This window comes from Jaculus jaculus, chromosome 1 (genome assembly GCF_020740685.1).
Source record: "Jaculus jaculus isolate mJacJac1 chromosome 1, mJacJac1.mat.Y.cur, whole genome shotgun sequence".
In the NCBI taxonomy this organism is placed as follows: domain Eukaryota; kingdom Metazoa; phylum Chordata; class Mammalia; order Rodentia; family Dipodidae; genus Jaculus; species Jaculus jaculus.
In genome coordinates, this window is record NC_059102.1 from 56098335 (window position 1) to 56123160 (window position 24826).

Sequence of the window (24826 nt, forward strand, 5' to 3'; positions counted from 1 at the left end):
TCTGATTTGGTAGGAGTTGATTTTTCTCTGCGTTGATCTCCTTCCCCTTTGTGCTGGTATCTGGTTCACAGGAAAACATCACCCTTGCTTATTTCGCCAGTTGTCCTTAGTTTCAGTTGGGCCCCTTTTGAGGTATGTTGGGGCAGTTCTCTTCTTAGGATCTGCATCTATCTGGGAAAGAGAAGCATGTTCTCCAACGGAGAGTAAGTTAGCACCCGGAAAATTGAGATAACACTTACTTTTTTGATAGACAGTTTGATAGGTGTAGGCCCTCTTATACCCTGTGATTGATGGTAGCTTGATATTGTAGAGTGGGCTTGTGTTTGGGTATGGTTCTGACTTGTTACCCAGCTCCATCTAAGGGTCTAGTACCACTGAGTGGATCAGTTAGCCAAATCAAGAGTAATTGATTCCTCACCATGGCTGTGTACCATTATTGCACTTGTGTGGGCATCACAGCCGGTTATTTGTTGCTAATTAGGTTAAACAATGTGTTGCTTGGACAGATCTTGGTCATTTCCCCCAGTCGCCTATGTAGCGCCTTCTGGCACTAGACACGCTGACTGTCTGGGGACTGACTCTCTCCTGGCTTCCAGCCATGTCATTCCATTTTACGCGTCAGCTGCGTATGGAGTCTTCAGCAATAGGGTCTTACCACTGGCCTTTGGTGGGTCATCAAGTACTCTGACAGAAGTCTGTCATTGTTTTGGGAAACCTTGTAGGTTTCTCTGATCAAAAGCTCATTGTGGATGGTAGGCCCAAGCTGGAAGTGGGGGTTACAGGTCAGTGTCCACTAAGAAATTGAGGAAAAAGATAACTAATATACAAGAGTTAGAGAGAAGAGAGATAGAGGGGAGAGGGGGAGAGGGAGGGAGGGAAGATGTAGGAGATTTAGGTCAGTCTTGATCCTACCCTCTCCAGTGTCTTGTGGTTCAGGTGTTTCCTATAAGGGTCTAGTGAAGGTTCAGCCATTTGGTCTGTCTTTTAGGAAGTAGAATTTTATGGTACCATTGCTGTTTGGGTCCAGATTACTGTTTTCCACCCTTTGATTGCCTCCCTGCCCTCCCATCCATCTTATTGTCTAGTCCATGAGGTGCTTGCTGGGTATGTAAGGCATCTTGGGCAGATTCAGGTTAGGTGTTGTAGATGAGTGAGACTATGTGTCGATTTTTTTTCTGTGATTGGGTAAGTTCGCTGAGAATGATCTGTTCCAGGTTCAACCATTTTTCCTCAAATTTCTTTATGTCGTTTTTTCTTACTGCTGTATAGAATTCCATTGTGTAGATATACCACATCTTTGTTATCCATTCTTCTAATGATGGACATCTGGGTTGATTCCAGCTTTTAGCTATTACGAATTGAGCTGCTACAAACATGGTTGAGCAAATCTCTCTGGCTTTTGGTTTGAAGGTTTTAGGGTACATGCCCAGTAATGGTATAACTGGGTCTGTTGGTATTTCTATAGTCAGCTTTTTCAGGAGTCTCCATATTGCTTTCCAAAGTGGTTGTACCATCCGGCATTCCCACCAACAGTGAATGAGTGTCCCTGCTTCTCCATATCCTCGCCAGCATTTATTTTCATTTGACCTTTTGATGTTGGCTATCCTTATTGGGGTAAGATGGAATCTCATAGTTGTTTTAATTTGCATTTCTCTGATGATTAGGGATGATGAACATTTTCTTAGGTGTGTGTTTGCCATTTGTATCTCTTCCTCTGTGAATTGCCTGTTTGTGTTTTAGTATATTTCCCTTTGCTCTTGTAACTCCTTTTTTTATATTTATGTTTGCTTAGTTAATAACACATTTTGTAACTCAGACTGTATTGCACATAATATTGTCTATAATTTATTTTATCATTTAATTAATAACTTTTGAATGTCACCTTAATTGCTGCCTCAGAATGTAAACATGCTTATTTCTACTGTCCCTTTCTCCTTTTCAACTCCCTGGCCTATACTTGAAACAAGGGCTCAAGAAATGTTTTGTCTTACCAGCCCACTCTGTGACAGCCTACATTTGAATAACCACACCTAATAAAATTGGCAAAACCAGTTTTCCTGAACCCTTCCTTAATAGAGCTGTGGGCTACACCACTATTCTCAGGGAGCAGGAAAAGAGGAAGGCAGGCTGAGCTCAGGAATAAAAACTCAAAAAGGCTGCCATCTGATTAGCATTTCCAATATGCCAGGTACTATTTCAATATGTGTATTATCCTCCCATGTCCTCATTTTACAAATGAAGAAATCAAGCCTCAGGGAGTTTAAGTACCCTATTCAAGTTCATCAGCCTAGTTACTAAGTGGCACACCTGGAACTTGAACTCAGGGATTCAACTTCAGAGTGCACGTCCTTATTACCCAAATGGGGGCAGGGGACAAAGGAAATACATGCATAGAAATGAACACAAGTGAGAACTGATTTTAAAATAAAGTCTCAGGAAAAGACTGACTATATGTTTATACCGTCCCAACAACACAGATCTCATTGCCTTTTCTGACACAGGTGCTAGCTGAGGGTAACTTATCCAAAATGCTTGAAACCAAAAATGTTTCAGATTTCAGAGATGTTTAGGTTGTGGAATATTTTTATAAACTTTACCAGTTGAGTCTGAAATGCTCCAACAAAGGAAAGTTTTGGCGCATGAGCTTGGTGCTCAAACACTATAATTTTGAATTAAGAACACTCAACATTTATATAGTTTGGATGAAATTGCTCTGTCACTTCAGACTAGTTAGGGGTACCAAAACACAAGCATTTTATGAAATTTTATTTTCTTCTGTTTCATGTGTTCCTCCCCTATCTTCTCATTTCCTTTTCAAGCTTTATATTAGAATAAATCTCATCCCACAGCAACAAAGTCCTCTTCACACATATGAAAGGAAAAAGATTCCATTGCTTCTTTAATCTTTTGCTTTCTTACTTTTCTTAGAGTCAATGAAGTCATCACATTTTCAGGCTGATTAAAGAGGGGAAAAAAAGAAACACCTGCTAGAATTTTGCTTCCCATGGAACTGAAAGAATTTGGGTGTCGCAGTACGGCAGACAGGCTTTTAAAGTTCTTTCATTGTTGCCATTGACCTGATGACTGACAATACTGTTAGGGCCCAGGTGCAAGGTAAGACTAGCGGATCTCCCCGTGTGGTAGCTAAAAGACACTAGCTAAGTGGATTTTTAAAATGTTATTTATTTATTGCTTAATACTTGACTTTGTGTGTGTGTGTGTGATCATGAGAATATTTAGTAGGAAATTTAGAACAAATTTTACATAAAAGAAATAAATACAAAGATAGAGGAAGACTAGCAATTGCCCCAAAGATGCCCACGAAAGGTTCTTAAACTCATGCAAATACTTGAACATGCTGTTCAGTGTCTCTATCAAACCATCTCAGTGGTTGGATCCCGGGGTGTAGCTCAGTGACAGAACATTTGCTCAACATGTGCGAAGTCCTGGTTTCCCATAGCACAGAGCAAAAACAAAAGTTTATTTTAGTATCTAAGTCTCTTCTTTTTCCCATCTTTTATCTTCATTTTTACATATGTACGTGTGCATGTGTATATGCATATTCGCATGTGTTGTGTAAGTTCATATGCGTGTATGTGTGCATGAATGTGGAGGCCAGAGGTTAATATCGGATACCTTCCTCAATGATTCTCCTCCCCGCCTATTTTTTGAGACAGTCTCCCACTGAAACTGGAGCTCACTGATTCAGCTAAACAAATTAACCAGCTAGCCCTAGGAATATTTCAGGTTCTGCATCCCTAGCACTGAGATTACAGACATGCACCGCCATACCCAGAATTTTTTATGTGGGTTTTGGGAATCCTCATGCTTGTAGGTTAAGCATTGTAGTTGCTTGTGGGTCAAGCATTGTAGCCGTATTATAATCACCATCAGAGGAGAATTACTAAATGTATCTATATCCACAATCACTGTCATTTTTATTTTTATTAACATTTTTTTACTTATAAAAAGTTCCTTTCCATCTCAAGTCCATTGGCCAATTCTAATCTCTGAAGTATTTGGCCAATCCTCCCATAAAGGCAGAGGCCTTCTCCATTCTCTCTGTGAACCCATCCTTGATATTCTCATGTATTATTAATGATAAATGTCTTTGTGGTCAGGGTTTACATCATGTTTCCTATAGACCACATGCTTCTTCACACACAGAATTTCATTCCTCAGAGCTTCACAAAACTACACACTATTCCTATATGTAAAATCTTGATATAGTACTGCTGCCTAATGAGCTGATAAATAGGATTTATCCTGCCCTCTAATACCAGCATTATTTAGAAATTAGAATCCAGGGGGAATTTTCCATGGAGCTTTCTCAGGTAAACTTTATGGTAATCCAACATCTGTACTGAACATAAAAGTCTCCTAAATAACTTTCAGTATTTCCTGTGCTAATCCTATAGCTTGTGCCATGCAGTGAATTCCACAGAGTCCCAAGAGCTCTTAGTGACTTGTATGAGCAGGCATCCCCTTGCTGTCCTTGGTGGGTGATGCTGTGTGAGTCTGGTGACAACAATCAGGAGGCAATTTCTAGTGGTGACTTCCTGAATATGTTTTGCCAGATTTTGGCACAGGTCCTGTGAGACACAGTAATGCCTACTTTTTTTTAAAAAAGTCACTACTTTTATTCATCCTTGCATATAACTTATTAGATTATAATATTATATAATGTGCTGCATATATTTAACGTGCACAGATTAATTTGACATACACAGACCATTACCATACTGAAGATAGTAAACATTTCCATCCAGTGAAAATGTTTTCTTCACAGAGGTTTCCTTGTGCTTTTTCTGTTTGTTTGTTTGTTTTCAGTCCATAACTTCCTCCACTCTCATCCTGAGCAGCCATTGATTTGCTTTTTGTCATAGAGCTGAATTTAAAGTATATGAATGGAATTATGCATTTACATTCTTTTTTGTCTAACTTCTTTTTCTCAGTAAAAAACTTTGAATATTTTGATATTTTTACATGTGTCTGTAATTCTTTCCTTTTAAAGACAGAATAGAATCCATTGTGTATATGCATCCTTTTTCTGTTTTTGTAAATTTATTCACTTGCTAAAAGGCAATTGTTTCTAGCCTAATGCTACTTAGGCTCATTTACGTACATGTCTTTGTGTGATCCTAGGTACTAACCCAAGAGAAGTAAAAACCTAAGGGAGTGACATTTCAGAAGAGGGGGGGGAAGAAAGATTATAAGAACCTCAGGGTGGGTACAAATAGCTTGAGACACCATGTTTCCCCCATCTCTGCCAAGAGTGACTGAGGACTCTTGGTCTTCACTATGAATGCCAATAACCCCACCAAAGAAGACCTTCAGCAGAATCGAGTAACCTTTTAATAAAAAAAAATCAATTAATAATAAAAAAATTAAATAGTAACCACCAATAAGGTGATAATTGAAGGACCCAGGAACCAGAGGGAAGCCATGACAGGCTTCAGAGTCACCAGTAGGCCTAAGTTTCTGTTTCCCAGCAAGGTTTAAGTATGAGTTTAACAGTTACTGAAAAACAAAAAACAAACAAAAAAAAACCCACAAACTGCTTATACCATACATTCCTATGATCATTAGATAAGTTGCTTAAAGTGTTGCTTAAGTTCCTCAAACCCACATAGCCAATCACAATAAAGGTTACCCAATCTACCTGGCATTCCCATAGCCCCAGCCTCCCAATTTTGCCCACCAATATCCTAAGCCAATCAGGAGAATACAAGTACAGTTACTGTTTAAAACAACCAATCATGTAACTATCCCCTACTTCTATGTTCAAATCCCTGTAAAAACTCTGTTTTCCTGACACTCAGGGCTCTTGTATGGATCCACTGTGTTGGTGAAGAGTCCAAGCTTAAGCCCGAAATAAAGCTCCTTACCTTTGATACGTGTTTGGTTCTCCTTGGTAGTCACTGGGGGTGCCAAGAACTGGGCATAACAATAATATTTTAAAGATTTTATTATTATTTATTTATTTATTTATTTGAGAGAGAGGCAGAGAGAGAGAGAGAGAGAGAGAGAGAGAGAGAGAGAGGATGGGTGCACCAGGGCCTTCAGCAACTGCAAATGAACTCCAGATGCATGTGCCCCTTGTGCATCTGGCTTATGTGGATCCTGGAAAATCAAACCAAGGTGCTTTGCCTTTGCAGGCATATGCCTTAACTGCTAAGCCATCTCTCAAGCCCAAGATGACAATATTGATGAGAAATTATACTTACATGAGACAGTAATTTACTTTTAACTTGAGTCTGAACCTCTTAAATAAATGGCACATATCACCACAGAACACTGGGATTCTGCAGGCACAGCTCTGTAGACATCAGTTTCTGGTGGTGGAATTTCTTCAAAGCAGGAGTACCTTTGTAGAAAAGTACATGACCTGCTCTAGTTTATTACCCAATACCTGGTGGTATTCAGTAAATGTACTAAAAAATAATATAAACTTATATTAACTAGATAAATAAATGTTTTGTTTTATTGGAAGGGCCTCAAAGGTGAGGCTAAAGTCATCTATGAACTAGGAAGATAAATAAGCCCTGTACCCATGAGAAAACATGACCTACACAGGAAAAGTGGATTTTCATTACTGAAGCTTCCCAGATCTCTCAATCAGAATGAATTTATTATGGCCTCTGCTGTTCTTCTGTCACAACTATGTAGGAACAAACTCTCACGATGGAATCTTTACTTAAGACTGTGTTGTTAATGAATTAGAAATAATGTGGGTGAGTCCATATCTTATTCACTGCCATATTTCCAACATTTCCTGTAAATAGCTCAGTTCCTGACATATGCTATCAAACAAACATCTAGTATGAGATTAGAAGCAAACTTAAATATCCAAAGATATAAATGTTAAGTACAAAAGGTATTCAGTGTTATATGAGATGTGCATTCATACCCTGTGGAAAGTGAAAGACAAGGATTAATTGCATCAGGCTTGGATGACTTTTGGCATTAGAAATGGCTTGTAGCAGAACAGAAGGATTTGGTCAAGGTGTTATTTGAAGAAAGAGCACTTTGAGAGAAATATCAGAAGCACAAATGGTAGGTATTAGGTTTCTAGGTGAAAAGATGGCTACTTGATTTAGTTGGTAATAAAAACCCATTATTAGTTGATTATTATTATTAGCACATGCATATCCAGAATTTATATATATACGTGTGTGTGTGTGTGTGTGTGTGTGTGTGTGTGTGTGTGTGTGTGTACTGGGGAGTAGATTTTGAAAACATTTTATTAACAAGAATTCACTCTATACACTAGGTCAACAAGTAATCAGTTTGCCACAACTCCACAATTGCCAAAAGTAGTAAAGAAATGACTGGACTAGAGAACTCAGTGCTCACAGCATTGTAAAGTTTGCAACATGGTCCTACCAGATCCTTTGTCTCCAAGGGGCAGAACAATGGACATTAGTGACAGCTATATATTCAGGATTGTGATGTCTTTGAGGAGGCTGTGTGCACTTAAAACCACTTAGCTGTCTATGCTACCATCCTTAGAGATGGCTCAGGGCCAGAAGCTTAGGCCTTGCAGCTAGTATCCTCAGCTAGCATGGGCAGGGATCTTCCTGATCCATGGGAACCCCCTTCCCTCAACACACTAAGAAGTTTAGGTTTTCCTGTGTGTGCAGTACATAACTATGGAGAAGTTTTGAGCTGGAGAGTAATTTGGAAACAAGGGCACTGGAGAAAGTTTGATGTAATAGAAAATGAATAGGATGAAAAGACAAGAGGCAGAGCAGAGTGATAAAAGTGAAATAGAGGGGCTCCCCTCCAGGAGGAAGAGGGGTAGAGAGATGGTGTGACAGTACCCCTGGACCTGGGAGTTCTGTGTGGGGAAGTAAGCTGACAGTGATCAGTCACCACTTAGCAGAAGCACCAGCAGAAAGATGACAGAGGGATTTATTACTGGTACTAGCTTTCTTCAGGCCTTTGGCTGTTTGGGTACTCTATGTGAGACAAATAGTGAAGTGGGGGCCTGGGGAAACAAGCAGTGGGAAAACGTGTGAAGGCTGAAAGAAAGATGGCAAGCTGGAAACAAGAAAGTATGGAGATGGGGGAGAAAGAGAGACTATGACCAAAGGTACAACATACCCCAAATAAGCTATTTCCTCTCCTCACAGACAGACATGTAGTTTGGCTTGAGTCTGGGAGACTAAAATGCATGCTCACGAGACTTCAGCAACTGACTTCCTTACATGCCTTTGGTAATTAGCCTCTTCTCATTCATCTCCTCTCTACCTGTCATGACATCTGACCCACTGATGAATGTTCAGAGTCAACGACAGCACAAGACATCAACAAGGCTGTCCTTAGAGTCACATTCCCTATATCACTGTTGGGATTTTCTCTCCTGGCCTTAAAAAAAAATGTTTTACTTTTACACTTTTGGCACTGTCTGTCCAAGAAAAAATAAATGTTCCTGTTTGCCTTTTGTTTGATGGGGAATGCCTTTTAACGGTTTCATTTGTATTACCCAGAGCTATGGATCTGGGAACTGGTTTTTCCTATTCACACAGAAATTACAGGGCCGTTCTCTTTCTCCTTCACTAAGAAGCTGACAGGTGGAGCCCTGAGCTGATTTGCTTGGGATTATTTTCTATACAATGAGGACTGTGAGAGAACCTTACCTTCTGTTTTCATGCCATCATTTTTTTTTTACTTATATTTTTATTTTAAAAATGTCTGGCAATTAGAATTAAAGGTAGAAGCTTAAATAGTATTTGTCATAACAAACACAGATGAGGGGACCATTTTTGTTCTTTACTTTTCCTGCTGGAACTTGTATAGCCCCAGTGCTTTTGTTATTTTTACACAGAAAGAACTAAACATGAGGTATTTAATTTAACTTTGTTCTTTATTTCAGGATTGTCATTTCTGAGCAATGTTTTAACAAAACACTTATTTTCAGGTAACTGTTAATCTGATTTGTCAGGGATGAAGACATAAGTCTATGAGAAAATCATTCAGAATGTACCAGAAAAAAAAAAAAATTCTTAGCTCCTTTTTCTAACACCTGACATGGCTTGGTAAGGTAATACTTATCAGAAAATGAACATAAGTAGTAGTGGGTTGCAGAAAGGCCTGAGATGAGGGTTTGAGTCTAAGCAAAACAGATTACCAGCTCTTTGTAATTCAGTTCATCCCTGTGTCCTCTGGCTTCCCTCCATCTTCAGTTCGGAAGAAGCCCCTTGCCCCTTCTGCTACCTGGGGCCACCAAAACATCAGAAGATATAATAGAAGGAAAGCCCTTTGAAGAATGCTGAGCCTCAGTGAAGTATGAGGTGTCACTAGTGGTCCTAAAAATATACTCTCAGCCTAGGTGGGAATTTTTACTGGAATGGGCTGGTTTTGCTAAGGTTTACCTAATAGTTGTAAAAGTTCATATCTGCATATTGAAGGGAAAATTCAAAAAATAAGATGACCTATAGGTAATTCTAAAGAATATAACTGTTACCTGGGTGACATATGAATCACCAAAAGCAATATTTTTTTGTTTTCTTTTTCAGCTTCATATTTGCAGGAAGTCATAATGACAATGGTAATGCCTGTTATATAATTCATTGAAAAATAATTAACTTTAGGTTTCTTTGGTATTCTTGAAATTTAAAAAATGTCTGAATAGTTTTGAAAATAATCATATTTTCCTACTGGATAATCTAACAGATGTCTTTATTGGCCATGCAATGAGATCAAAAAAAATAAAGAAAAACAGAGCAAAGAAGCTAATGGACAGTCCATGGGAAGCAAGAGGCCTGGGGGTCTCCATGGTTGGACTTGAATAAATGCTAAAAGCATGTTATCTTCCTTTTCAGTGCATAAATATGTAAATTTTGTTACATTTTGAACAGGACTGGAAACACATTCAGATACTAAAATGCATGTCTACCCATATCTATCCTTCAAAGCCATTGCAGTAACAATCCTTTGAAAAATAGAGGCATGAAAGTCTTTTTCCTTCTACTATGCCTGATTTCTCCATGTGTTCTATATTGAGTCAGACTTGATATCACCAATCTACAAAGACCAATTGTAAAGAGTGGAGGAAATAAGAAATGTTGAAAATAGATTGATATTCTTGATCTAAGTTTCCAGTTTTGCAATAGTGTTCCCTCTTGTGAGGAGCAAGATTACAGGAGATTATAAAGGCCTCAGACCTCATTTTGTACTGTGGGGCATATGTTCACAATCTACATTGTGATTATTTTCTGACAAACATGAAGATCAAGGTGAACAAATGAAAGACTTCAAATGCGAGCAGTTTATTGTATGCTACACATATGTTGGTAACCCTATCAGAAGCATTATAGCAATTTTAAGTGGAAAAAAAATGCAACTTTATAAGGAGTTATTATGTGGGGGACAGCAGTAAGAGGTTTTCCTCCTCTTGCAAATCTAATATTTCTTCATTAATTTAACAATATAAAGGCTTTGTATTAATCTTTTGTTGACTAAACTCTAATTTTTTTTCTCTATTTATACTAGATTTAATCAGTTACCAGTTATCTTTCACTTGATAGTAAGTTTTTCTATGGTCACATAAGAAATTACCACATATTTGGTGGCATGCAACACAATCCACTTCTGGGAGTAAAGTTCTAGGTATCACCTGCTGAGTCCTCAGCTGAGCAACACACACATAGTTGCAGTCAAGGGCTGGCCCTGGTGGTGGGCTCATCTGCAGCCAGTCATCACCTTCTAGCTCGTTCAGTTGTAAATAGAGTCCAACTCCTTGTGGTGACAGGACTAAGGTCTCCTTTCTTCCGAACCAGCTGAAAATCACTGTCAAATTGTGGCCACATGTCCCTCCTATGTGTCGTTGACTGAATGGCCTTTTGTGACTTCAGGCTAGCCGGAGCACTACTGCTACTATTGTATGCTCCTTTGAAGGATTTTTCTTATGAAATCAGGCCTTATCATGAAAAACCTGGCTCTTGATTATCTGAAAGATAACTGAGTAGGATCCTTAATTATATCTACAAAATCCATATTACTATAAAATGCAACGTCCTCATGGGAGAGATGTCCCAGTATTTTGACCAGCTCCATTCATACCCTCAAAGCAGGAATCATAAGGAAGATCCACCAGGGGTAGAAATCTTGAAGATCATCTTGGGATTCTGCCTGCCACAATCAGATCATTTATAACTGAGGCAAAATTTCACTCTTGTTTCTCTTTTGTTTCCTTATCTAGGTTGTAGGTATCAAATATCCATCTTAACTTTACTTTTTCTCACCTTTGATAGTGCTAAAATAAGAAGCTAAAAGATTCAAGAAATGAGGGGTGTTGAAGTGGGTTAGGAGGTGACAGGCCTATTTTATAACCGTGATTCTCCTGGATTGCTAGCATGGGCATTCTGGGCATATGTGTGGTGATTATAGCTGAGAATATAGACCCCCTGGCTATAAATAAGAAGTGGCTCTAGGGAAAGCCAGACTCAGACATCAGCACTGAGACAGCAGGTGAGTAAAGAGCTAAGGGATGGGTATAGTGGAGAATCAATGATGCTACTTAGCTGAGAAGGTTTCTTAAGGAAACGTGACAATATTGAGAAATGTTCCGGCATCTTGTTCAGAGAACCAACATATCACAACTCTGTGTGGGTAATGTCAGACAATATAACCAAGAACAAATATGATTGGCAACACACAGGTAAAAGTTCAGAAGCAGAACTTAAACTCTGGGAGGTGGAATGGAATCAGCTGTCTGGCTTTTCTGCTTACTGTGTACCTTATGAGAGTCAGCCAACCCATTTTGCCCTGGTTTCCTTGGCTGAACATGGAGAATTGTACCTATCACAGCATTGCTGTAAGGATTAATGAGCTAATATATATCATGTGCTTAGCATGTAGTAAAGCATTATGTAAGAAGTGATCATTATTAGTAAGGAACAAATATGGGAACTCAGTGATTACATAAGGGTCAGGGATGGCTCTGGTCAGTTTTAGGTCACAATTCAGACTAGAATTTCATATTTACTTGACCATTCATGAACATCATAGTCTAGTCCAAGCTGGTTTCTCATTGGACTTTGTTGTACTGGTAACATATATATAAAACATGTGTGTGTGTGTGTGTGTGTGTGTGTGTGTGTGTGTGTGTGTGTGCATGTGTATGGGTTCAGGTGTTCCATGGCACGAATGAGTTCAGAGGACAAATTCACTGTGCTTCTACTCCCCCTCCACCCTTTTATTTCATTCCACCTTCTCTTGAGACAGGGTTGGTCTTATTGGTTTCCCCCTGTTGCTTATAAGCTTCCAGATTTTCCTGTTTCTACTTTCCATTGCCATAGACATGTTGGGATTACAGACCCTTGGGCCACTTTGCATCTGTCATTTACTTTATGTGGGCACTGAGAAGGGTCAGATTGAGGTCATCAGTCTTTTAAGCAAGCACATTTAACCATTGAGCCCCTTCCCAAACCTTTCCTTATTTCTCTTATGTCTCGTTCAGGATGATAGTTGTGAACACCCTCCCCTACTCCCAAAGGCAGAATTACTGTTTATCTATTCTGATGACCTGGTTATAACAGGAACAGTTCCTATTTGTACTCTGCATCAAGTTCCTATATACATTGTGCTAGGGATATGATCCAGCTTATTTTACAAATACATATTGGCTACCTACTATGTGACAAGCACTGTTGTACTTGATAGAGATGTAATGGTCTCTATAAATATGGCTGTTGTCACCTAGTAGGATGTCATAAGCCAAATTATGTAGGAAACAAATATATCTTGAATTATTTTTGGCTTTCATTTCTTCCTTTTATTTTACAGTCCTACTCTTCTCAGGCACGCTGACCTATTTAAAAAGAAATCACTAAAATGGGAACAAAGGGATCTCTAATGGAAGAAAGAAAACATAAAGTGAAGAAGCTCAAGGTAATGGGAAGATTCTTTTGAAGAAAAGAGGGAGGAAGAAAGCTTCCTGGAAAACGCAAGTCACAACACATGGATAACCTCTCCTCCAGGCTCCAGGAAGAAAACAAATATAGGCTTTGTCAAACCAAGACAGAAGGACATGTGCACGCAAGTGTGTCTGTGTGTGTGTGTGTGTATGTGTGTGTGTGTGTGTGTATATATATATATACACACACACACACACACACATACACACTTGCTCAAATTACTGATGTCCTGTTTGCTCTCCCTGCAGAATGCTATCCCTAATAGCAGTAGTTCTCATGTAGCTATTAGTGAGTCACCTACAAATTTTCTTGGATAATCTGTACTAATGATGTGGAATCTTTTGTGTGATTGATCTATACTAGATGCCTCTGCAGAAGAGGATTAGTGAAGCATCAGAGAGATGAGAGAGCAGGCTTCAGAAAGGATGGGCTAAACATCATTCTTCCAGGTTGCATCTAAAGAGCTCTCCCCTAGGGAGAAGCAAGGTATTAAAATCAGATGTGGTACACTCATGGGCATGTGCTTTCAAAATTCGTGAGTGCATCTGCATGAATCCACCCAGTGGACAGTGTGCGTGTGTATCCATCCAGCAGTGTGCTCATGCCATCCATGCTATTGTCAGGCATGAATTGAAGGTGTACATTTTTCTCCCCTCCAAATTCAGTGATATTGCCATGTGGCTTGAAATTAGCCACAGAGGGAGTATGCATACCAAGGAAATTACCAAGCATTACAAATCAGGCTTTTTGTTTTGTTTTTTACAAAAGGCTATATTTAATATTAAATGTTTATCAGAAAATTATGATATGTGTGCATATGTATATATATGGACATATGTACAGACATGGAATGTACACACACATCTTTAAATGAATGTATATTGTGTAGGAACATATACTCTGTTTATTTTCCCTTTCTAGTTTTTATTTTCTTAAGACAAGATCTGGTTATATAGCTCAGGCTGGTCTTAAGCCTTTGATTCTCTTGCCTCAGTATCTCAAGTGCGTGCACCACCACACCCAACTACATATTTCTTTCAAATAGTCTTCCAAGTTAATCACATAAATGTGTGTACACTTTTCAGTTAATCATTCTATGTTGCTAATCAAATATTTTACATAAAAGACCCCTTTGTGTACTGTAATACATAAACAAATACTCTTCAATTTTTTTCAATAATTATCATGCAATAGAAAAATATTAATGGCTAGAATATATGATTAGATTAATTAACTGTCAACTAACCAAACAAAAACAAATAAAAATAGACTAATATTTCCATTGTCTTACTTCCATCCCCCCTTCATTTCTAGGGACCAAATATAGGACCACACACATTTAGATGAGCACTTTATCATTGAGCTACATTTCCACAACTCAATACTTTTTTTCACTCACAAAAGTTGAGCGAAGTAGGGTGTCCAGGCTTCTACCTTGGTCAGAGTTATCTGTGTATATGGTAGGGAGGAATATGACAAGCTTGGCCCTGAGCTGCCACTGGGAGCCTAGACATTAGAACCAGGTTCTGACAATTTGCCTTAATTACTTGTCAACACAAGTAATTAGCTCAAGCTCTGGTGACTCTCAACAATGGACGAAAACTCTTTGCAAATACAGGAGTGGGAGGAAAGAACTTAAATCAAACTTGAAGTTTAATACCTGCCAGATTTAATCCCTTTTTCTTCTCTCCACTGACAGAGCTAATGAGCGGATTGCAAGATTTTACACTTTACCTCTGATGTTTTAAACACCTCAGATAATAGTAGAAATACATTTATATAGTGCTGTATATGTGCTGGCTCATTTAATCCTCACATCAATGTGAGAAAGAAGTATTAGCCATGTTTTACAGCTGTGGAAACAGATGCTTGGGGAGATGAAATAACTCGTCTACAATCACACAGCTGTTAACTGAGAGATGTTCCAACTTAACCTGGTGCTCTTTCTTCCACACTTTCCCAATCATGGGTGAGCTGAAAAGGAATCTTATTTTTAGTAACAAGTCATATTTGGTGAATAATACAGATAAACCAGGCCCTTTAGCCAACATGTGCAGAGAATTCCCTAAATGGAACTCATCTATCAAAATGCCAGGACCCTATGGTTCAAATGTTACGCACATTAATACATACATTAGTCTGCATAACTTAAACATTAATCTACATTTTAATTTAGAGCTAATCAAAGACAAATGAAATGAATAGAACCCATATGCACTGGGTAACTGAGAGAAGAACATTTGGGCAAGGTGTGGGCACTGAGTGAGCAGCTGCATGTCAGAGTCACACCCCAGAGCTGCCAACTCTGCTTACACTAGGGGCTTAACTTCGAAACCCATAATCTGGACAGATTGGAAAAGGAGACCTGTCCCAGTGGGTTGGCCAGATATACCTGTATCTGCCTACACATTTCTAGCATCCTTACTTAAGGACACAAATTGTCACATTTATTTCATCCAATGCTATCAAAGCCGTCTTTAACACAACCATTTGGTTTCAGATAGTTGGCTTTTTTCCTGCTCATTCCTTCCACCAACCCACAATGATTTGAGAGGCACATACTAGGAGTTTCATGAAGATTGGGTACTTTGCTCTGTCCTGTCTACTCTGTCCTTTTAAAAATAAAATCCAATTGTTCCCATTAGTCATAGACTGGATTGAGGTTGTCATGTGGGTGAATGCAATATGGTTTCACACCTTGTCCATCTTGAGTTTTGAAGCAAGAACTCCCAAGAAGCAGGTTCACTTAAGGAGAACACAGGTGCTTTGATACCATGCCAAAGACTACATTTTTAAAAATATGGTTTTCATGGCAAATCCAGGAAGTACAATCTTCTGCCATTATAAAAATAAAAAAAAAAAATCTATCTACTATGTAGCCTAACAAAAGCAATGCATACTTGGGCGAAATGGAGCCAGTGTTCTATAGTGGCATCTTCAATCACAAGCCTAATCAGGCATATAACCTACTCTAAAAGGATCTAAGGGCTTTGCTAACCACAGTGAGACTTTCCAATTTTTTATGTGGCAGCATATTTTAGAAGCCTGGAGTGTACAGCTACATTACAAGTTTCTTCTCTTTTATAGTAACTCCCCTAAACCTCTCCTGGAACATGCTAATTTATATCTTGGGAAGAAAGCTTTAAAGATAAAGAAAAATAACATTCATTTTAAATACTTAAGTTTCACTGGAAAGAAGTATTTGTAAAGGTGTGCATAAGACAGCTGGCTGGCAATGAAACAAAGTGGAAAGGCATACTAAAACTGACTAAAACAGGTAGCATAAAGTTAGTTATTCATACTTGGCAGCATGTAGATTTTCATGGAAATCTTGTGCTTTGTTTGAAAATATACTACTGATGACAAATTTGATGTGCTATATAGTCCACTTACACCCATACTGAACATCTCCTGACATCTTCCATACTGAACCCGAAAATTCTACCAATGTTTCAGCCTGATGAGTTCAGAACCACCTTGGCTATGTGCAGAATTATACTCTGTAATGTTACACATTAAGTTTTGAAAACATCAGAACTAGAATTAAGAATCTAGTGATAAACCTCTGTTTCAGGCCTATTGATTTTCAACACAGATGCCAAGAACCTTTTGTGAAGAAAGAACAAATCTCTTCAACAAGTGTAGTGCTAGGGCAAGTGACAAGCACAGGAAAATGAAGCTGGGCCCTGCCTCACACAGTGTGAAACATTAGCTGTAAATGGATGAACAACCACCACAGTAACTCTGAGGGAAAACAGAAAGGTAAATACCCACGGTCTTCCATCTGGCAGTGAGTTCTCAGCTGGGACACCAAAATATAAGCAATGAAAGAAAACAATACATTGGACTTTATCAAAATTTTAAACTTTTGTGAATAGAAGGAAAAATCATCAAGAAAATGATTGTGTAGACCCAAGTTTGAAGTTTGGTGGTAATGATAACACCTTGTTGTTTGAATAAGCAGTTCAGGCCAAATGGCAACCCATTGACTCAGTGTCCAACATTCAGTTTCTACTAAGCCCAAGAGATATTTCTTAAAAGGAGAACTATTGTGGGGACGATATCTGATCCTGTAGACCTGCTTTGCAGTTCACTTATAGAGCCCTAAGAGAAGTTTTTCAGCCCAAGTGACTCCAGCAATGTCTGGTTTTCATAGTATGCAGGCCATGTACCCTTACCTGCTCCCAACATGACATGTCTCAATAAAGGCAAGTCTTGGACACAGTCCAGGTCATGAGATTCAAGTGCCTTATCCAAGCTGCCTCTGCATTTCCTTATTACTATCCACCTTCCACAAGTACCTCTTAAAAGAACAAAATAGAAGCCAGTACTCAGACAAGAGTAAAGCAAAAGGTGATTAGAGAGACAGGCTTACAGATATCCATATTTCTAGTTCCAGATGAAAGTGAGAATATCACTGAATGTTTCTCTGAAGTACTCTTACATGAGCCAAACCAAACTTTCCCCTTTTGTAAATGGTTGACATATCTGAAGGGTTAGCAGGTACATCAATGTGCTGGTATTGTAGCTGTGGATGATTAAGTCAGGGATGAACCATGGAGCAGAGACCCCTGTTTCTGCTACTCCTTGTTAGACTTCAGATCCTCACCTCTCTTGAGTGATGAGATATAATCTCCTCATGTTTCTGACTATGCTTCCCTGCTTGCATTGAGGTGGAACTTACTTAAAACCACAGGTATTCTTCCCACTGAGCTGTGGCTCAGAATCCCTTTAGCTAAGGTGCTCCAGAAAGAACGGTCGGGGTCCATCTGAGGTGGTACTCATATTACACATTTTGTTCCATTCGTTATTCTTAAATTGAAGCTAAGCCTTTCCCCAGGAGTTTCTAGAAACAAGCTAAAGATTTTCTACCATGGCAAGGCAGATCTTCTGAGGTCATCAACATCTGACTTAACCATAGTGATACCCTAACTACTGGGAGCCTTCTGTCTGGTAGTCTACACAGCCACTCCTCCTCTCAGCAGAGCTCTGAGATTCCAGGGCCAAGCAACCCTTGGCCTGAGAGCAAAGTATGTTCCCAAACAGAAATTCACATAGACACTAATACTTTGGTTTTGGCAGTTTCTGATCCAACAAGATAAGTTTCAGTCAGATGGCTATAACAGCACAGGAGGCCATAGCCATGGTTTGAGGGTTCAGCAATTCAGGCTGCTAGGAAATGTGAGAGGAGCCCCACATGTCAGCATGTTCATGTCTCACTTTGTCATCCTTCAACCCTGGCCTGGAGAATATGCCAAGGTGATTTCTAGCAAAGCTCCAATTCCACGCTTGATGAAAGAGGCAATATTCATTTTGAATTATGTTTGCAAAAGGCTGGAAGTGAAATAGAAAAGGGCAGCAAAGGTGAAGCAAAGTGGTGATGTCATTCAGAGTGGAGGATTTTTGCATAATAGAATGTTCTCCTGTGAAGGGCCTTGCAGAGAGTGACATTTCAAAAGAGCATGGCCAGAGCAGAAGTCCATCAAGTGAGGAAGCATTGTCAACCTTCAGAATACTATGAACAAAACTAATAACTAAAGAGCAAAGCCAAGCAACCTCTGAAGCGACATCTCTGTGCTATCTTAGAGTCCTACAAGCTGAGCTAGAAGAGCAATTTCAACTTTCAAAATTATATTTGTGGTAAAATATTGAATCAAACCAAACATGGAATATCCTCTAAAGGATTTTTTTCTGCTGTAATTAACATGTATTAAGTCAGTTCCTATTCATACAGGAAGTTCATACTCCTCTCTGGTAGGAAAGGATGGGAGGGAGTCCCCTGCACTGGGTCTCCCCTCCACTTTGTGCCAGAAGTCTTTGAGATTCCTGGGTGAGGCAGTGTGGGGAATACATTTTAAAGCCAATTTAGAGCCAGAATCTAAGTATTCCAGGTGAAGAAAACAGAGGCACAGAGAGGCTAAAAGACTTGCTCAACGTCACTCAGCTATTTTGTGTTGGGACGGGGCCCCTGGAAGTTTGTCCCTGTCTTCACTTCTCTAATTTTCATTTCATGTTAGATTTTCAAGGTTCTCAGAGAGACAACATAGACAAAATGGATACTAGCTCTGCAGCCCAGTGACCTCTGTTCGAGTCCCAGTTGCCAACATTCACTAGCATGATACTGAAAATTGGTGTCCACCTCTAAGCTTTTCTTGTTATACCATGGGACCAATGTGATTTTGTAGTGGAGGACTAATTGAGTGTGTTAAGTCTCTATGTCTGACATTCTTCCTACTTAAAAAGAAAGAAACAATACTTCTTATTTTTTTAAACTTCTGCTTTAATTTCTCTGTTCACCTCCCACTTGGTTGTGATTTTTAATGACAACACCATGGTGACTTTGATTAGGTGACATAAGAAATGCTGGTTGCTATGGCAAATGCTCCCAAACTTCAGCTTACCAAAATGTAAATGCATATCTCCCTCAAGCCAAACACAGTGGGTATGTTGATAGCTGCTACAGACTTCTGCTAAAGCCTCTGCACCCTGCTGTGGATGGCAGAGAAATCATGGCTTGGAAAGTATTCGCACACTAAGCCTGGAGGTAGCAAACAGGCTTCTGACCACATTCCCACATCAAAACTCAGTTTTATGTTCCCAAGGAAAAACAGTGGAGCTCAAAGTACAGATACCAGAGAAGCTGCACTATAATTAGAAAGATTCAGGCATGTCCAGCTTATGTGACTTACTACTGGACAAGTATTGAAATGAATGAAGTAAAAACATTTTGCTGATGAGAAGGCAACATTAGAGACAACAAGAAGAAGTTAGGAAAGCTTAGTTTTTTGATTTATATGATTTCATATGATACAAAGTCACATCCACTGATAACATATTGGAAATATGTCTTTAAAGCTTGCGCCATCAGATACTTGATATTGAGTGGGGAAAAGTTGCCACAGAAGGGAAATAAACAGGCAGATTTGATTTCTCAGCTTGGGACCACCATTTCCTTTTCTCTGTCACTTTCTGACCATTATTTATTCTTTGAAAATGTCCAACTCTTTCCCCCTTGCTGCTTTTGAAAGAAACTGCTGCCGACTCTGTTAGAAGTTTATACATTGTAATGCTGATGGACTCTAAGATCTTGATGCACAAAAGTCATCAACAATATAGTAAATGTGAACATGATAATTTGTTCCTCATACAGGAATTAATTCTCTACACACGATTTGTTTGAGTTTGTTAATCAGTCACAAAACAGGTGTCATCATGGTTTTCAGAGGTGATGTCATGCAGGAGTCATTCTAAGTTCACGTTCCGTTCATGGTGCTTACCAATGCAAATGTTTCCCTAAACCCATGTTAGGTTTATTTACATGAACAAACCAGAAACAACAGCTGGGATAGCTAAAGGCCAACATATCCATTTGGCCTGGAAATGTGCCCAAGTGTCCTACTGTTGACCATGGAAGCCCTATGCCATCTGCCTTTCAAAAGGCAACCCCTGTCTGCTGTCTATAGGGTGGTGCAAAGCCTCAGCAGTCCCTTACTGAAAACAGAATACTTGTCCCATAGGCTGCCATTGCTGCTGTCATTTACTGCACTCTTCTGTGCTTGGAGACTGTCTACAGAAGTATTTTATGTCTTTAAGGACAGACATATCTTCAAAAGTGCCATTTCCTGTTCTGAACCTCTTACAACCTTTCCCATCAGTTCTAGGTCAAGCTTGATAGTTAAGGCTAGTTTTCTCCACTAGACATCTGATTTCTTTAGTTTTGTTGAGTGTTATTGACATACAATAAATTGTGCATATTAATGAATATAATTTAATGCATTTGGATGTATGCATATACCAGTGAAACCAGAGTAATAGACATCTTCATCACTTCCCAGAATTCCCTTCTGTGTCTATATGTGACTGTTTGTTAATATCACTTACATGAAATCTACCCTCTGATCCAATTTTCAAGTGCATAATACAGTATTGTAGCCTCCTGGCACTGTACTGAAAAGTAGATCTCCAGAACTAATTTATTTTGTATAACTGAAACTTCATACCAGTTGAACAATTCTCCACCCCCATCCTCCAGCCAGCCCTTAGTAATCACTGTTCAGTTCTCTGCTTCTAGGAGTTTCACTTTTAGATTTTGCACGGAAGTGAATCATTCAGTATTTGGCCTTCTGTGTCTGCTGATTCCTCTTGGCATAATGTCCTCCAGGTTCATCTACTATTGCAAATGGCAGGATTCCTTTAAAAACCTTATCCTTTTAAAACCAGGATAAGTTTTCATTGTTACACATTTAACACATTTTTTTTATCTATGCATTTGTCAATGGACATGTGAATAATTTAACATAAAGGTGACTTGATCCCTTGGGGGGTTCACCACTGAGAACATCCTGACTCAACATTGTCCTAAATGTGTTCCCACAAATCCTATTTCCATATGTTTTCTCGAACATTAGCAAAAGGAGGTGGTTCCCATAGTAATAAATTCTAGAAACCTAAATAAAACAAATTAAATGTGTGTCTTTCAAAGTGGACTTAATTATTTTATTGATTGATTGTGGGGAGAGAGAGAGAGAGAGGCAGAAAGAGGCACATAGAGGGAATGGGTGCACCAGGGCCTCCAGCCACTACAAATGAACCTCAAATACATGTGCCACCTTGTGCATCTGGCTTACATGGGTACTAGGAAATCAAACCTGGGTCCCTAGGGTTCATAGGAAAGCACTTTAACCACTAAGAAATCTCTCCACTACTCAAGATGGATATTTCAGCATTATTACTATGAATCGCCACGAGAGATATAATTCCACCATAGTGCTCCTTATGCCATTTGCCTTATGAAACTCTTTGTCCCAATTTATTTCAGGGAACTAATGATGGGATACACTTGAGCAGAAATAGTGATCTAAGCTAGTCTGTCTTAGGCTGAAAATTCTACTCATCAAAAGAGGATATTAGGAAAACACTCTAATGCTATCTCTCCATTAATTAAGATGAGGACATATCACATAATGACAACTCCTGAACTCTAATATGTATGGTAGCCCTCAAATCTTTCAAGGAAGGACTTTTTACTAAGCTGCAGTGAGCCAAAAGCCCCCCGTCTCCAGTTGCTAGCCCCTTTTTTTTTTAATTTTTTTTTTGTTCATTTTTTATTTATTTATTTGAGAGCGACAGACATAGAGAGAAAGACAGATAGAGGGAGAGAGAGGGAATGGGCGCGCCAGGGCTTCCAGCCTCTGCAAACGAACTCCAGACGCGTGCGCCCCCTTGTGCATCTGGCTAACGTGGGACCTGGGGAACCGAGCCTCGAACCGGGGTCCTTAGGCTTCACAGGCAAGCGCTTAACCGCTAAGCCATCTCTCCAGCCCTGCTAGCCCCTTTTGTTTGTGTCAACAAAGAGAGTCAACATGTCGAATGATATACCCTCCCCTTGCAGACTCTACCAGGTAGCTGAGAACTGCAGAAGTATACAAGCTTAGCCATGATGACTTAATGTGGAACATCAAAGAGCTGTTATTACTTTCTTCTAATGGCTTTCAGAAGCTTGTTTTGCAGTCCATTACATTCTTTGCTGTCTACTCCGGCTTTGTCCTTCCTGTCCCAGGTATTGAGTCACAGCAAATATCATATGCTTGAAGCACTAAACAATCTAAGATATGAGAGTTGTTACTACAAATGTTCTAAGGAAGCAAAGACCAAATGGGGCTTTGGAGCTAATTGTTTACCTCAATGTCTAGCAACTGAGGACCTCATCACTAAGTGGTAGCATAGATAGCTCCTAGCACAGAAGGATATCAAACTGTTAAGACTTTTGCTAGGGATGAGTTGGGATGGAGAACTAGTGCAAAGGAGACACTAGAGGCCATGAGGTCTGGGGCATTTGAGACATGTAGAGGAGCTAATGGCTACGAACGTAGTGATTTGGAAAGGAAGAAAATGATCATCTAAGAGTGAGTAATATAGTTCAAATATCAATTTCCATAAGTTGAAAGCCAAGATATGAAAGGCGAAGGCCACTTTGGCTATAGAAAAATTCCCAAGAAAATCAAGCACCAAATCAACCAAACAAAGCTGAATTTGAATGTAATTGAGTATCCAACTTAACTAGCAGCTAGACTAAAGCAATATCAGGGTCTGATTTGGGAAATACTTCAATCCTGACACATTGAACTGGACAGATTGGTGCAGACAGTCCAACACGTACTAGCTATGGGGAAAGTGTCATATGAAGTTTGCTACAAGTCCCACTGAGAGAATCAAAGAGTCACAGAGTAGTCAGTGGGAGTTCTGGAATGAAGTTATGCCATTGGCATTAAGGATCATATATGCCTTCTGAAAAAAAAAAAAAAATCATACACTTAGGGCTGGAAAGATGGCTCAACCATTACAGGTTCTAGTATCCAAAGCCTGTGGGCCCGGGTTCAGTTCCCCAGCACTCACATAAAACTGGTTGCAAAGTGGAATTCTGGTGTGCTTATGACAAGAGAAGGCAGACCTAGGAGAATCTGGAGCTTGTAGGTCAGCTAGTGCAACATCCAACACTCTTTTGCAGTCTGGCATTTCATTCCCCATGGCAAAAGACTCTGTGTCAAAGAAGGCACAGCACAGGCACCTTGAAGCTGTCCTCTGACTTGTGCATATATGTTGTGGTGGATGTCACACAAACACAAACACACACACATCGATAAATTGAATTACATTTTTAAAAAGGAAAAAAAAAAAAACAACACCTTGACATGCTAGTAGACATGGGAGGAACAGAATGACTGAGTATAAGTTACACATAAACCTTGTGACCAGAACTGGCTGCAGTGAGTTGGATTCTGTCATGTACATGAAAGGATAAGTCAGATGGCTCAACAACAAGGTGTCCATAAGATGGAAGCAATGTATTTGTGATGAAGCATGAACATAAAGGCTGCATGAACCAGCTCTCTCTTCAAGGATGGAGTTGCTGTCTGCCTGGGGTCCACTGGCAGACAGCCTCTACCCATCGCCTTCACCACAACTGGATCCAGAGGCAGGAAGCAGAGGCCATGTTTCCAACAATAGGTGGTGATTGATCTTATTTTGGGAAGGGTACAAAGGCAACATCCTAGATCAAGATGGAACACTCTGGTGGGATTATTAACTCCGTAGCTCAACACAGGATGGTCTGAAGCTTCACCATGCCTGTCTCACAGGAAAATGTCTTCCTCTATCTAGTCTCTTTCTCCCCAACTTCTCTTCTTGTTTGTGAATGCCTGAGAAACATTGTTCATGCCAAATTCTCAGTGTATGCTTCCAGAGAACTCAGCCTATGAAGGCATAGAAGTAGTGAGAGCAAGTCAATACTATTAGTAGTAGTAGATATCACTAAGCACTAATATGAGATAATAATTTTGCCCAGTTTTTGTATTGATTATATGCCTACATGACAAACAACAACACATCCCCATTCTATAAGTAAAGAAACTTCAGGCACAGAGAATTCAGACACAAGATAAAAATTTTATGAATCCAGACCCTGTTCACTTGATCATTCCATACATTAAACATGAACATAGACTTCCATACATGGGTTGGCAGACCTGTAATCCCATCACTTGGGAAGCTAAGGGAGGAGAATGACATGGTTTAGGCCAGACTGGGTTATATAGTTAAGTCTTGCCAATAAATAAATAAATATAAAATCAAGAGCTAAGTCACCTTGGCTTGAAGGAATCTGTAAGCTGTGATACAGTATTCAAGTAGTAGTAAATTACTATTAAATTTTAGTGCCACCAAAGGAAAGTGATGTAAAAATTCCACACAGTATTTTATATAGCTATGTTGATGTAAACAGAGCATTTTAAATTTAAATCAATTTATTTATGAGAAAGAAAGAAGATAGAGATAATGGATGCACCAGGTCTTCTAACCACTGCAAATAATCTCTAGATACATGTGCCACCTTGTACATCTGACCT